Source organism: Diabrotica undecimpunctata, chromosome 2 (assembly GCF_040954645.1).
Source record: "Diabrotica undecimpunctata isolate CICGRU chromosome 2, icDiaUnde3, whole genome shotgun sequence".
NCBI classification, from domain to species: Eukaryota; Metazoa; Arthropoda; class Insecta; order Coleoptera; family Chrysomelidae; genus Diabrotica; species Diabrotica undecimpunctata.
The window spans coordinates 144,417,557-144,432,731 of NC_092804.1; the positions used below are offsets into that span (position 1 = coordinate 144,417,557).

General features: G+C 30.3%; 1 protein-coding gene across 1 annotated transcript in view; it reads right to left on the minus strand.

The window, feature by feature from the left end:
* Nucleotides 1–10,716, minus strand: part of Mcr (macroglobulin complement-related) — a 94,893-nt gene extending 84,177 nt beyond the window's left edge. The window contains exon 1 of the mRNA XM_072523627.1: nucleotides 10,488–10,716. The gene's annotated coding sequence lies outside the window, so the exon portion shown is untranslated. The remainder of the gene's footprint in view (nucleotides 1–10,487) is intronic.
* Nucleotides 10,717–15,175: the final 4,459 nt, after the last annotated feature.

The following is a 15,175-nucleotide window of genomic DNA, read 5'->3' on the forward strand; positions in this document are numbered from 1 at the left end:
GTTTTTGTGTTTTTTGTTTCAGTTTTCATGCCTGTCATACTGTATCAAACTCTACATTTTGTTGCCTCCAATTAATCTACTTCCTGCTTTTACTTGATGAAGAAGACACGAATATCTTTGGGAGGTGTTTAACATCAAGTTCATTGATTTAAATGGTCTTCCGTCATATCAAACCCAAGAAAACATCGTTTTCTATCGGTATTGTCAAGTTAAATGGTTTTTTCATATATTCTAATGTAAAAACGAGAACCGCCTCTCAAATTCTTTCTTCTGTTCCACCAAGCCAGTCATCAGTTGCATCTACGAGTGTTCGGAGCCACTGCAGTTGTTTTATTCTTCGAGTATTTCCTTTTCTGTCTCTGATGCAATAAAATCTAACAACTTCGCTTTCCGTGTTTCGTAACATTTTTTCAGAGATTTAATGACGTATAGCGCTACACATATACCTGTAAAATAACTTCGTAAACATTTTAATTACTGCATTTGTTGGACATAAACAAACAGATGCGTGCAATAATAGATATTCTTGGATAACATGTACATGATGTGAAAAAAATAATGGAAACTTCATATGACAACTTGACACGATTAAAAATTCATAATATTCTTAACCCTTAAAAGACTATGATTGCTAAATGGAACCATTGTAGTATGAAGTATACAGTAACTGCACGCCCTTTGAACTTTTTTAAAAATAATTTTGATTTTGCTGGTTTAATGAACTACTGGTTACAGAATCTACGATATATGCACATTTTTAAAACATGAGCAGATCCCCAAATTACGATCAACGAAATAAAATGTGTTTTTAATAATTTTGATCATAACTGGATATAACGAATATATAACATATGAAGATAACATAACGAATTACCTGGCAAAAAATACTATTGGGATATGAAATCTGACATGATAAATAAATGTGTTTCAGAATTGATGTGAGAAGATAGATTTTTCGTTTTCTTCACTGCGCTGATAATAGTAAGCTGGAAAAAACCAGATACGATGTCGAAGAGGCGACCTATAATAGAAAAGCTGCAAAAAAAAATTTAGATCACTTTATTCCAGAAAGTAAGCTAAATTACGATGAGTCGATGATAAAATATTTCGGTAAACACTCTTGTAAACAATTTATAAGGGGGAAAACCCATCCGCTTTGGGTACAAAGTCTGGAGTATAAATACAAAATCTGGTTATTTGCTCAATTTCAATATGGACCAAGGGAATAATAATTCTGAACTCCAATGAAGAATATCAAAAAATATTTGGTAAGGCTGCCGCATCACTTGTATCGATGCTAACTGACTTACCCCCACATAAGAAACACCTTCGTTACTGAACGTATTTTGATAATTTATTCACTAGTTTATCTTTACTAAAATTTTTAAAAGATAAAGGTTACGAAAACTGTAACAATAAGGGAAAATCATTTCCCAAGAAACTGTCCTCTGAAAAATAAAACCCAGATGAAAAAATTGGATTGCGCTGAACATGACTCTGCTCTTGACAAAGAAAATTGAATAAGTGTTTAAAAGTAAAAGGTTTTCCAAAAAAGAAAAATATTTTAATTCTTAGACCACATGTTGTCGGTATATACAATTTAGCAATGGAAGGGGCAGATCTCATGGACGAAAATATAGCCAGTTATAGAATAAGTATAAGGGGTAAAAAATGGTAATGGTGTGTTTTTTTGGATTATTGATGTAGCTCTACAAAATGTGTGGATTATTTACAAACAGTCTGGCCACAACTGTACCCAGCTACAATTTAGACGTGATATTGTAAAAGTAGGTTCTCCTAAGTTTCGAGATACATCTAGAAGTTTAGGTCGACCATCATGAAGCTTATCATCTAACACTGATAGTAAAATTAATGGTGGTATTAGATATGATAATGTAAGACATTTTCTGATATCTACTCCAGATAATAAAAAAGGAAATGTGCCAATAAAACCTGCAAATCTATCATGAGAACTATGTGCTCTACATGTAACATTGGCTTATGCATAACGTGCAATATGCAATTTCACATAAAATAATTTATAGTTTTTATTCTTATTCATATTTTTAGTAATTTATTTTTATTATAATAAACCATGAAAGATGAACACACACTTCAAGAAACTAGCAAACCGAAAATGGACGTGGATATCTCCCGATAAAAAGACGAAAAACGAGATCGATTACTTCTTGTGTGGGAACAAAGACATTTTTGAAGACATAACTGCTCTCAATCGATTCACAACTGGCAGCGATCATCGCCTTTTAAGAGCAAGGATTCTTATTAAACAGACGAAAACCAGTAGAATCAGGCCACATAATTATTGTAATCAGGTAGATCAAACTAAAATGCGACAGAAGGGAGATGAGTGCAGAGAAGTCTTAAGAAAAGAATTTGTAGAACATTATCAACAAGAATATTCCGACATGAACACAATTAATAAAGAAATGCAATGAAAGCTCTTGAAAACAGGACTGACTGTTGTAAAGAAAACGAAAAATAAAGAAGACAGAATAAGTGATAGAACAAAACGGTTGATGGAAAAGAGACGCACATTTATACGCGAACGAAAGCGAAACACCGATGGTTTCAAAGAATTGAATAAACAAATAAAGAAGGTAGTAATGGAAGATTTAAGGATTTACAATGAAAACAAGCTAGAAAAATAATAGAAAAGAACCGAGGCCTGAAATGCTTAAGATCAAACTTAGGAAAGCCTATAATAATCTCATTGAAGGATAAAGATGGAAAAAAAATAAGAGAAAAGAACGAAATCCTAAGAGTTACTCAAACATTTTACCGTGATTTACATTCCTCAAACAAGAACTCAAATAACACTGCAAAGGAAGATTTTAAGAGAAGGATAACGAATATCAACTCAGAAATACTCCCTAACATAGAATCCTGCGAAATGAAACAAGCTATGGCACAACTAAAAGAACAATAAGGCTCCGGGCCCACATGGAATGTTGAAGGAGGGGAGTGAAATTATTCTCGAAGAATTGAAAAATTTTTTCAACGAATGTCTTCACAGAGGAGTAGTCCCAGATGATTGGAATAAAAGTTTTACAATACTTTTCTTCAAAAAAGGAGTCAGGGGAGATCTGAAGAAATATAGGCCAATCTCCCTGCTGTCCCAAATTTACAAACTGTTTATGAGAGTAATAACTAACAGGTTAAGGTCGAAGCTCGATAGCTATCCACCGGTAGAGCAGCAGAACGCTAATAGAGAAAGCCAATGAATATCACTTAAACTTATACATTGGCTTCGTTGATTATGAAAAGGTATTCGATACCATAGAACTTTGGGTAATAGAGAGAGCTACGAACAACTGCAGGATAGACTGCCGATACACAATGCTCATACATAACATTTGCAAGAAAGCTACAATGAAAATACAAATAGATGCAAAAACCAAAGCTATACCAATCAACAGAGGAGTTCGTCGGGGAGATGTTATCTCACCAAAGCTATTCACACTTGGACTGGAAGATGTGTTCAAAGACATTAACTGAGCAGATAAAGGAATAAATGTTAATGGAAGAAAACTGTGTCATTTGAGATACGCTGATGACATTGTAATATTCGCTACAAGTTTCGAAGAACTACAGACCATGATGACGCAACTATTTCAAGCTTCGGAAAAAGTAGATCTTTTAAAAGTAGAAATACAATTGAACCATGAAATACAACAATGGAGACCATGGTTAGGAAAGAGAAGCAGAGGAAGATCACAAATGAGATGGACTGATGACATTAAGAAGGATTGATTTGGGATTGATTTGATTGAAAACACTTAATTGATTTGGGGGAGGCCTATGTCCAAAGTTGGATTACTTAAGACTGAAGAAGAAGAAAAAGAAGATAGATAGTAAGGACTCGGTTGCCGTGTATAGCAACCTTCTTTTTTTATAAATTCTTTTATTTGTTTATTATAATTATAATATTTGTTCAAAATAAAACATAAATCACTAACATTTTTTTTCAGTTTCAGTTTTTACTTTATTTTTTTTTTAAACTTTATTTAAAGCATTATTCTCTAAGTTCCCTCGTTAATGTTAATAAGACTTCAGTAATTTTGCAAAAATATGGCGGACGAATAAAAATTTGTACATATTTTTGTCAATGATTTTTTATAAAATGGTTCCATAACTTTTATCACAAATGCACCTTCAAAATTAAATAAACTCTATGAATATACTTTGTGTGCCATAGAAGGTTTTGCTGTCTACATAATAGGATTGTCCTTGTACATTTGGGTTTTACAGGTAATAAGCAAGTAGTAAATACCATGATTGCAGGTAATCTTAGGAATTTATGATTTATATTGAAAAAACTTATTTACAACTACCGTTGTACTTCTTAGAAAATTCCCATGATTTGTGACTATTGGACAAAGTCGAAAGTCAAACTTCTCCCTACATACAGAGAACATTCCCAAAAATTTCTTTTTAAAATATTATACAATATGTCACTAAAGTAAGTCGATTTCTAATTTTAATTTTTTTAAATTTACACAAAAAATTATTATACAGGGTGATACACACTAATATAATTACGTCATCGTAAATGAGAGAATTTTTAGATGATGGTAAAATTAGCATATTCACTTCAAAAATTTATTACTGTAGCCGTTTCCGAGAAATAGTGGGTATGCTAATTTTACGGTAAAGCTAGCATAACCAAGCTATATCTCGGCAATGAAAAGCGTTACAAGGCCCATCTTGGCGGCATATTTTATTGTTAATTAATGGCTACTGATCGAAAAATCGAGATATCGTTACCAGAAAAGTCAACTGCTAGGAATTAATTGCTAATTTCCTGATAATATTTTACAAATTGTTGGTGAAAGACTTTCAGCTGCAAAGTAACAAAGTAAAATTCTTGGATTCTGGTTATGAATGTTAAGAAAATATTCCTTGACAACTGTGTGATTTGAAGAAATTTCAAAACTGCACAACACAAATAATACCTACACCATCAGTATCTACACTGTGAATTATTACTTACTTGATAACCCTAGACAAAATCATATATCATAATCACAATTTGGTAAGAGCTTGTAATTGCCATATAAATTGAAAAACAAAAAGCATGTAATTGCAAAAAAAAACAGTCGATTATGTACCTTTTTGAGTATGTAATTTAGACTGATGTGAATATAAATATTCTATGTTTAAGGTAAAGATGACAGACTAATGAATATTTTTTATCAATATGTTTATATAATTACCAATAAATAAACTTCAGACATTAAAAGTAAATCATTGCTTATTCATTAAATTTGCTTTAAAATGTAACATTTTCACTTATATATTAAGAAGTGGTATTAAATACAGATTTTTGAAAGATTTTTTGTTAGTAAAAGTTTAAAAATAATAAAAAGATATAACAAATAAAAGAATCTAATTGATAAGTTCAAGCGCCGCCTGCTAGAAATTTACCAGGTATATATAATACATGTATATTCGGTGTTAGTGCAAGAGACACAATATAATGGTGGTGGTAGTGGTACGCGTCGAGCACGCAATGTTAACAATTAAAACAAGGGTTTTAGAATAAAATAATTTTGAAAAACATATCAGAATCTTGTACATGCATATTTAAACTTTACTTTAAGTACATTTTAACTTCAAAAATAATGTTTTTTTACCGAGTTTCAGAGCTTTGAAAATGACCAATTTCGCTTTTTTCAAAATTTTAACTGCTTATTATAACTTGACAACGATCAACTTGGGGAAAAGTTACTAAGGACCTTTTTTGTTCAGAATGACTGAAATAACTTTGTCCCGGACGAAAAAGTTAATTTTTGAAATTTGTTGGAAAGAGTTAAGTATTTAAACAAAATCTTAACAAATATGGCCCGTGGTTTCTTGTGGATGGTCACGATTCTCATGACTTTTGCCCTAGCGCACGTGGTAGTTTTTGAGAGTTGATCAATGTACCAATTAACACCAAAAGATGGGAACTGTATCCCTTGTCATTGCTACAATAGCTACAGCTACATATTTTTACCAAAAAATTAGCATAAACATTGTTTCGCTAAGACAGTTGCAGCAATAATTTGTTCTTGGCGTAAAACTTCAGCAATAAATTAGCAATTCATTCCTTACGGTTCCCTTTTCTAGTGTCATCTTTTTTGGCTGATATCTCGATTTTTCTGAGGGTAGTTTTTGACGATTAGTCAATGTACCAATCAACAGCAATAATTAGCAATAAAATATGTCGCCAAGATATGCCCTGTAGCCCTTTACCTTGCCGAGATATATTGGTATGGCTACGCCATAGCATCATATTTACAATAAGCTATGCTAACTTTACCATAAAGTTAGCATACCCATTGTTTCTCGGAAACAGCTGCAGCAATATTTTTTCTTTTCGTAATAAATTAGAAATAAATTATAGTCTTGATATGAATTCAGCCTTAATGGATATGTCAACTTTACTGATATAATTTTTAAATAATTTTCAATGAGCTAATTCCCAATAGGGAAGGTTTAATAGGCATAATTTGCAACATTGAATAAATGACTATTGAACCTTGTTTATAGCCTCTTGAGAAATATTGTTTACTTCTCAAGAGGCAATAATTATGCTATAATTAGCAGATATTATAACAAAAATACATTGTGTTTGTTGCATTAGGTAGATAAGACTTTTGTGGTAAGAGGACATGAGGAAGGTAAACTTGTAATTGATTGGTAAAGTTGATCGATTTTACAGATGGAATCATCTAAATCAGCAAAGTATGAGACCAAGTCCATCATCAAACAAAGCAAAAAAAGCAAAGTTATAGCAGAGAAAAGATGTCAAGTATCAGAATGTAAACAATAATTTAGCTTTACATATGTTTATTACAATGTACTATTAAAAAAAATGGGTGTGGCAGTCCAGTGGGACTGCCGGTAGAAGTTATACTTCTATACACGCGTTCGGCATTACAAATTTATATGGGAGTCAATCTGCACAATCATTACATATGTAATGCTATAGGTAAGAGAGAGCAGAAAGAGAAACAGAATTAGGTATATAGGTATATGGTGCATCGTTTGCTGTATATAAACATTTGACCTGTAATAGGAGTATAGTAAATGAAGGATTGAATCAATATTTTAATGAAAATATATATTTTTATTTTCATATATGTATAAAAGGAGTTGAATGCAAAAAAAAATTTTTACACATACTCTGCAGTAAAATTCATTGTTTATTTTGTTAATAATATAAAAATACAATACAATACATTGCAACATAATTCAATATAATAATACAATACAAATTAAATTAAAATGCAATATTCATAAGTATTTACAAATGAGAATATACATAACTTACTTACGCATATGTTTAATTTACAATGATAATAATATTAATAAAAAAATAATAATATTAATAAATATTAAATATATTTACAAAAGGAATATTTTTATTCTCGAGAGAGAAAATATATCGTCTGTCTCTCTCTTACCTATATCTTACATATATAATGATTTTGACGATTCACTCCCGTACAAATTTCCAATGTGGAACGCGCGTATAGAAGTATAAATTGAAAAAATGTTTGTGGAAGATAAAAATAAAAAACCAACAACTCGGATTTTGTTGTAAATTTTCATTTTATTTTAAAAGTTAGCATTTTTTTGTATTTTACATATATTTAATAAGAATAACGTGAGGTTTTTAAATATTTCAAAAATAAAAAAGGAAATTCATATTGGGATTCGAACTCACATATACCAGCATATGAACCAAACACGTAAGAAATTTGCCAATTAGACATGACACTAAAATATTTCAAAATTGACAGTTCTCGGTCATACAGTGATTTATTGTAATTATTATTTTGAAATCTAATAATAAAATAATTATGAACATTTAATAAATAATACAAGACATATCATATAAATAATAATATTAATATATATTATATTATATACATGATATTATATATGTAATATATATAATATTAAATATAATATACAAAAGGAACATTTTTATTCTCGAGTGATAAAGAGAGAAAATATATCTTCTGTCTCTCTCTTACTCATATCTTACATATGTAATGATTTCACTGATTCACTCCCGTGCAAACTTCCAACGTCGTGCGCGCCTATAGTAGTATAACTTCAAAAATATATTTGTTTAAATGAACATTGATTTTTATTGTGGCCCACCCAAAGTTAAGTATTGTTTATTTGGCCCAAGTTAGCTTTTGAGTTTGATACCCCTGCACTACACTCTCCAGCATCGCCTATGCTTAGTTGGAGACTTTCTTTAGGCCTACTTACAGACTTAATTTAAATTGAAATGTTATTTAAACTAAAAACCACCATCCCAATGATAAGAGTTTATTTGGCTTTTAATATTACTTAAATTTATGGTTAAATTAAAAACCACAAAATTATAAAGGATAAGCTAAGTGAAGTTCAGAGAATCTTTTCTACTATAGCCACAAAATTGTTGAAGCAAAGAAAAGCACTAGTGCATAACAAGATATCAGTGGTTTTCAAGAAGTCATGAAAAACAGTGTTGTCATTTAAAAATAGCAATGTAAAAATTGTAATGATAATACTCTTGCAAGGATATTCTTCATATGTCATGTTAATATCATAGGTAAAATAAATATTTGGAAAACAAAGATGGATAATATATCCATACATCCATATATATGGATAATATATTTTAAACCATGAATGGTTTTTATTATATTAACAGCAAAATTAAAATTTATTTTATGCATTTTCAATCTTGGGTAAACTTGTCTTGAATGGGATTATGATAATACTTCATTCCAAGAACTGGTACAATTACTTAATACTTCTAATTTAAATGTTCCAAGCATTATTATCAGTTTATTAAATTCTTTTAACCCTTTAGTAGCCACACTTTGGTCAAAAAACTGAAAATTGCTACCTCTTGTGTTACATAGCCCAATATTTTGGTGTAAAATTCAAAAGCAAAGTTGCCTTAACATACAATATATACACATTTCCAAACATTTAAACATTTATTGCTGTTATCATTACTACTAACCAAGGGCCTCTATGGCCTGTAGTGCTGTTATATACCATTACTATTACTGTTATAAAAGCACTTGTAATTGTTATTTCCAAGTAGTTAATGTTTTCATGTCTGGGCTCTGTAAAATAAATACTTTCAAACTTTGTTCATTAGGTGATCACATTTTATTTATTTAAGTATTTATTTTCAATGGGCTGCTGCCCAATAAGATTATCAATGTTTACAATGTATACAATAAAGCAACAAAATATAAGTATAAATATCACAAACTTAATCAAGTTATTTAGTTTTACACATCAAAAGGATGATTACCTATTCCACAGCCACTCAAATAAACACATGCCCGAGACCAGAAATGAATCCGGCCTTTGGTGCATCTGGGTGAATTTTAACAAATTTAATTTTAGGCCCTTTAACAGTTGTAGGAAAAAACGCAATTTTACGGACTTGTACTAGAATATGTGCAATGTCACAGTCACAGAAGAGTACAGATAAATCGGATTACATGTTTTTCAAATTTTAATTCTTGTCTATATTTTTATTTACATTTTTTCTTTTTGAAATCTAATTTTTTTCCTGGAAGCGATCTGTTCTAAACTGGTCATACTGCTGTCAATCAGCTTATTGTACATTAATACCCTAATTGATTAAGATGATTATGTTAACTCAGAAGACATGAATCAGATATTTTTGATAGATTGTATGGTCCAAACCAATACAGGCATTTGGTTGTTAGTTAGATATGTACCCATTTTTTAAATTATGGGTACAACAGGTATATTATATTTTCTAAATCCAAATTGGAGTTTAGGAAGTATTCTTCCAAGACCTTTGTTTGATTTCTGTGGTGATTTTTTTAATAACATGGAGATTATAAGAAGTAGGTTGATTCATAGTTAAAAAAGTTCTATTGTGTCAAAATTAAATGGATTGAAACAATGTGTTAAACACTATCGAAATTCTCATGAAGTATGTAACATGTTATTTCAGAGAATAAAAAAATTAATAATTTTGATTTCAATAGGGTTAAGTAATTAAATTTTGGGCGTTTCCAATTCCTTTTCTTTTAAAAAGGTAAATACCAAACTTACTGGCTCCCCTTTAGTTGATTTTAGAACTATTTATAGATATTTGTCCCTTTTCTTAAAATAGAACAGGGCTGTTAATACAGTAACTTTTTCACTCAATTGAGATTAAATTTTTGTAAACATAAAGGTGACTGTGTGTAATAATAATTAGAAGCAGTGACTCATGAAACAATCATTGAATGATTTAAATAATTACTAAAAATTTCAAAATAAAAAATTGTTTTTTTTTTAATTTACCATAAAAGGCATAATATGATAAAATATTAAGTAAAGAAGATTAAAATGAGAACAGTAGAATAATAGTTGTCATTACAATATTTTTAAATATGTACACGCCCAGAGATACCCTACCAATGCTTGCTGCAAATTCAGATTACCTGTAATTATTTTATCAGAAGCGTCTGTTGGGATTTGATTTGTTTACACAAAATTCCGGTAATAAGTAAACATCAGTATCAGTTTCTTATCAATTTCGCTATCGTTTTGTCACTCTTATCACAACAAACAGCATCGCGCTTTCACAGATTACACGATTAATGAAACGAAACTACTAGAGAGTAGGAGAAATAGGTACGGCACGATTTGTTTTGTTTTGGTACCATTCAACTGTCGGACGTCGGTACAGTCATCGATTCTAAAAGCAACTCCTACTTATAATAGAGTTGGCAACTAAAGAAACGATTGTAATGATTCGTTTTTAAGTTTTCGATTAATCGTAAAAATATTAAAAATGAATATATGAATTATATAAAATTTGTACATAGAAAATAAGTGATTTGAAATTTATATTTTTGCCATTTTTTTACATTAATTATGTTCAGAACCTTATTTCTGAAATGGCATAAAAAACAAGAAATATTTTGTTTACCGCAACGCGAAAATTTTGTAATTTTGCACACACGAAAAGAAACACAGGAAATTTTGTTCTGTGGGAAATAGCTTAAAATATGTGATCGTACAAAGGAAATGATAATCCTATCTCACCTTTTATGATTTTTAATTAAGGTTCTTAGTCCGTGAAAAGAAAGAACAGCGCAAGCAACCTCTTAGTGACAATAATAAATGAGTTACGGCCGAGAAAGATGATGACTTCCATCAATATATTGCTCTTAAAAAATATATAAACTCTTTCCTGTGGTTTTATATTTTACGAACAGGCTCCCTTAACTTTTTGAACGTAACTGCCAAATTTTCACTTTACATTTAGTTATTTCATCATTTATGTAGTAGTTTTTCCTTAGTTTAAAAAGCCTTTCTATTATTTATATCTTGTTTTGAATACTTATTAACGACATTTTCAGGTAGTCCATCAATGAATTTAACAATAAATCGATTTTTTATCGGATTAATTCATGTAATGATTCAAAGAAAATATTAATCGATTGTTACAAGTTAATTGCCATCATGCCATCTCTACTTCTAAGATAGCAGAGTACGAGTACACCTTTTAATTAACCTGAACGCCGCGCCGCTTGTGCATTGGTTGATACCTTTTTATTATACCCAGTCAGTTAATATTTTCTATCAAAGGAAACGTAGCTTTATTGAGATTAAAAGAAGCTCTGAAAAAGCGGGCAATTTAAATAAATTATATACTTCTAAAATCGGCACAATATTTATATACAGTTCGAAACGTATCTCTAAAATTATAGAAAATTATGTATTTTACTAATTATTCAATGAGATTATATTAGGTACCCTAAAATATGTCAGTAAATTATATTTGTATGAAGGTGCGTCTAAACGAGCAATACGTGGCTTCAATAATTACATTGATAAGAAAATTAAATTTTAGATAACAAAAATAAAAGCGCAGCGTAAATGTTAGAAGTTTTAATGCATCGAACAACATTTTTAAATTTCCTAATTATAGAAAATATTTTATAACGTAATGAAAACTATTGATTAAACACAATAATAATAAATTAAAAAAAAACGCATAGAATATGTAGGTAAGATTACTTATCCTCTAGAGTTGAATCGATTTCATCAATTGCGAATTTCTAATACCGATCATAGGCATCCGTTTTGGGTAGGTCAACGGTTATTTTAACGCCTAACTTTTTTGTATTTACCTTTTAAGAATTCGTGACACTATTCTTCGTTCACAAATTGTTGAGAGCACGAAATATGCCTCAAACTCATAAAACGGTCGTAAATCATAGGCGTTCCTAAGGTGTTTATTCATTAAATAATAATATAATGTTTTAATACTGTTATATATAATATTGATAATATTTTAATACTAATATATTTAGCAAAAAAACAATTAAAACTTTCACGACTAATGTTGGTTATTATATTAGGTATATTAATAAAAATAAGAATTTAACCATTAACAATTTTGTAAATAAGAATACCTTATCTCTTTGGATATTTCAATACTAATCTTCGCGTTTAATCACCTTACTAGAAAACCTGGAATTCATACCCGAAGGTACTATTCGTTGCAAGATAATTAAGATGGAATTCCCCAGATTTTTAATAATATAATTATATTCGAAACTTAACTTGAAAGGGTGAAGTTATTACGAACGAAAAAAATTTTTTTGTTTAGTACGTTTTTGATCGCATGTAATTTACAGCTCGTCGGTGTTTCCGCGTCTACGGCAGTAATTAGCGTCTCGAATATTTCTTTTGCGAATTATATGCAGTACGTGAGTGATTTTTTATTCCATATACCTACGAACATATACGTACCTTTCGCTCGTGCTCGTTTTGTTGGATTGTTTGTGATGGCTTCATCATCACGTTTTACACCGGTACTGTTGCGTACAGTCAGTAAGTCTGTCTATTCACCAAGAGAGAAGACTATTGTCCTGAATGTTCACGATGCTCTGGTTTCTCAGAATCCCACAAACACTGTTCGCAACATAGTCGAAAGTTGTGCCAATATGACTGGCGTAGGAGAAGCAACTTTATATAGGTTCCTATCAGAAATAAAAAAACACGGTATAGCTAACCCAAACACAAACGAACACTTAAAGAGAGGGAAAAAGCCTATTGAAATTGATGAATTTGCCAAAAATGGTATTCGAAGGAAAATTCATGGATTTTTTTTCAAAAAAGAAATACCAAACCTAAACAAAATTTTACAAGAAGTTAGAGACGACCCGGATTTGCCTCATATCGGACGAACTAAATTGTGGCAAGTTTTAAAAGAATTAAATTTCCGGTGGGAGAAATCAGACCGAAAATCACTTTTGATTGACCGGGAGGAGAAGATGATGTTGGAGAAGAAATTATCTAAGATTCATACGAAAATTCCGGGCTGAAGAAAGGCCCATCTTCTACCAGGATGAAACGTGGGTAAACCAAGGTCATACTCTAAAAAAAATTTGGTCAGATAAAAATATATTAAGCTCCAGGCAAGCCTTTATGGAAGGTTGGTCTACTGGTATCTCCCCACCTTCTGGTAAAGGCAGTAGATTAATAATTTCTCACATTGTCAGTGAAAAAGGATTTGTTATCATGGTTTGTTGGAATTTCATTCCAAAAGCACAAAAGACTATCACGAGGAGATGACAGCTGATGTTTTCGAAGAGTATTTTGAGCACATACCACCAAATTCAATGCACAATATTAGATAATGCACCTTATCATTCACGACTAGTAGAAAGACTTCTAACGAATGCGTGGAAGAAACAGGATATTCTTGACTGGCTGCGGAATAAGTAACTGCCTTACGAAGATAGAATGGTAAAAGCAGAAATTTTAAAAATTGCCCGGCAACACAAATCTAAGTTCAAGAAATACGTAGTTGACAAAATGGCGGAAAGGCGAAACATCACAGTCTTTAGACTTCCACCCTACCACTGCGAAATAAATCCAATTAAACTCATTTGGGCACAAATGAAAAGTTATGTGGCTAGAAAAAATACGTCATATAAAATACAAGCTGTACGTGAATTGTTATACGAGTCTTTATAACATATTACAAAACAAAACTGGAAAAATGCAGTAAGACATGTAATAGAAGAAGAACAAAAAATGTGGGATCTTGATAACATAATTGATGCGACCGTAGAGATTATTAACCTAATTATTAACCCTCAAGACGACTCGGATTCCGAAGTTGATCCTATTTATTTTGAATTTGAATAGTTTTCTAATCGTAATTATATAAGGTAAGTAATAGTAGTTGTAATCGTAAGGTATTAAAGGGAAAAGGAGCAAAATGTCGCCTGTCAAAATGTTCAATGTGTTTTAAATGTATCCATTTTTTTTTCAAATCCTGAGAAAACTAAAAAGCATTTTTGAAAAATTTAAAGACAGAATGAAATATTTTTTAGAATAAATAAAAAGTTTCTTTTGCAATATTTTCAATTAAAAATTATACTATATTTTCTCTTTTATTTTCACCCCTGTTACATAACATATTAAAATAAACATTGTAGAAGTTTTCAGGGACTTTCTGCCCTGGGTAATAATGTAATCTTTCATTCTGCGTTTAAATTTTTCAAAAATATTTATTAGTTTTTTTCGGATTCGAAAATAATGGATACATTTAAAACACATTGGAAATTTTGCTAGGCGACATTTGGCGTCTTTTTCCTTAATTAAATAAATGTATCTTTTACAAATGGCAAGAAACTTTTTATTTTTGAATAAAATAAATAAGTTTTATTAAAAAATACAATTTACATAAGTACAATTTAAAAAATATATTTATTTAGTTCAAATAAATGTTTCAATCATATACTCTACGACACTGGTCGTTCATCTCTAACCATTCAAAATACCCCCGTAATAGGATTATAAGGTATTGTATTCCTTCAGATGTAAGGTGGGTTAGTCGAAAACGTCTTAAACCGTCAGTTTTAGGTTGGTTTTTACTATTATATCGTATTACCTATCCTCTCTGTATTTCAGTTTTCTAATTAAGGTTAAACTTGTAGTGAGCTATCAACAAATTGTGAACCGACTATAGATTATTAAATTTTCAGGTAGGTACTAGAAAGTACTTTTCTAGTACTAAAAGTTACTCTTACTCTAAGTTGATATGATATTTACATTTTTTTCTACAAAAATCGATTTAAAAATTTTTCGTTTTTTCGTCATGAAA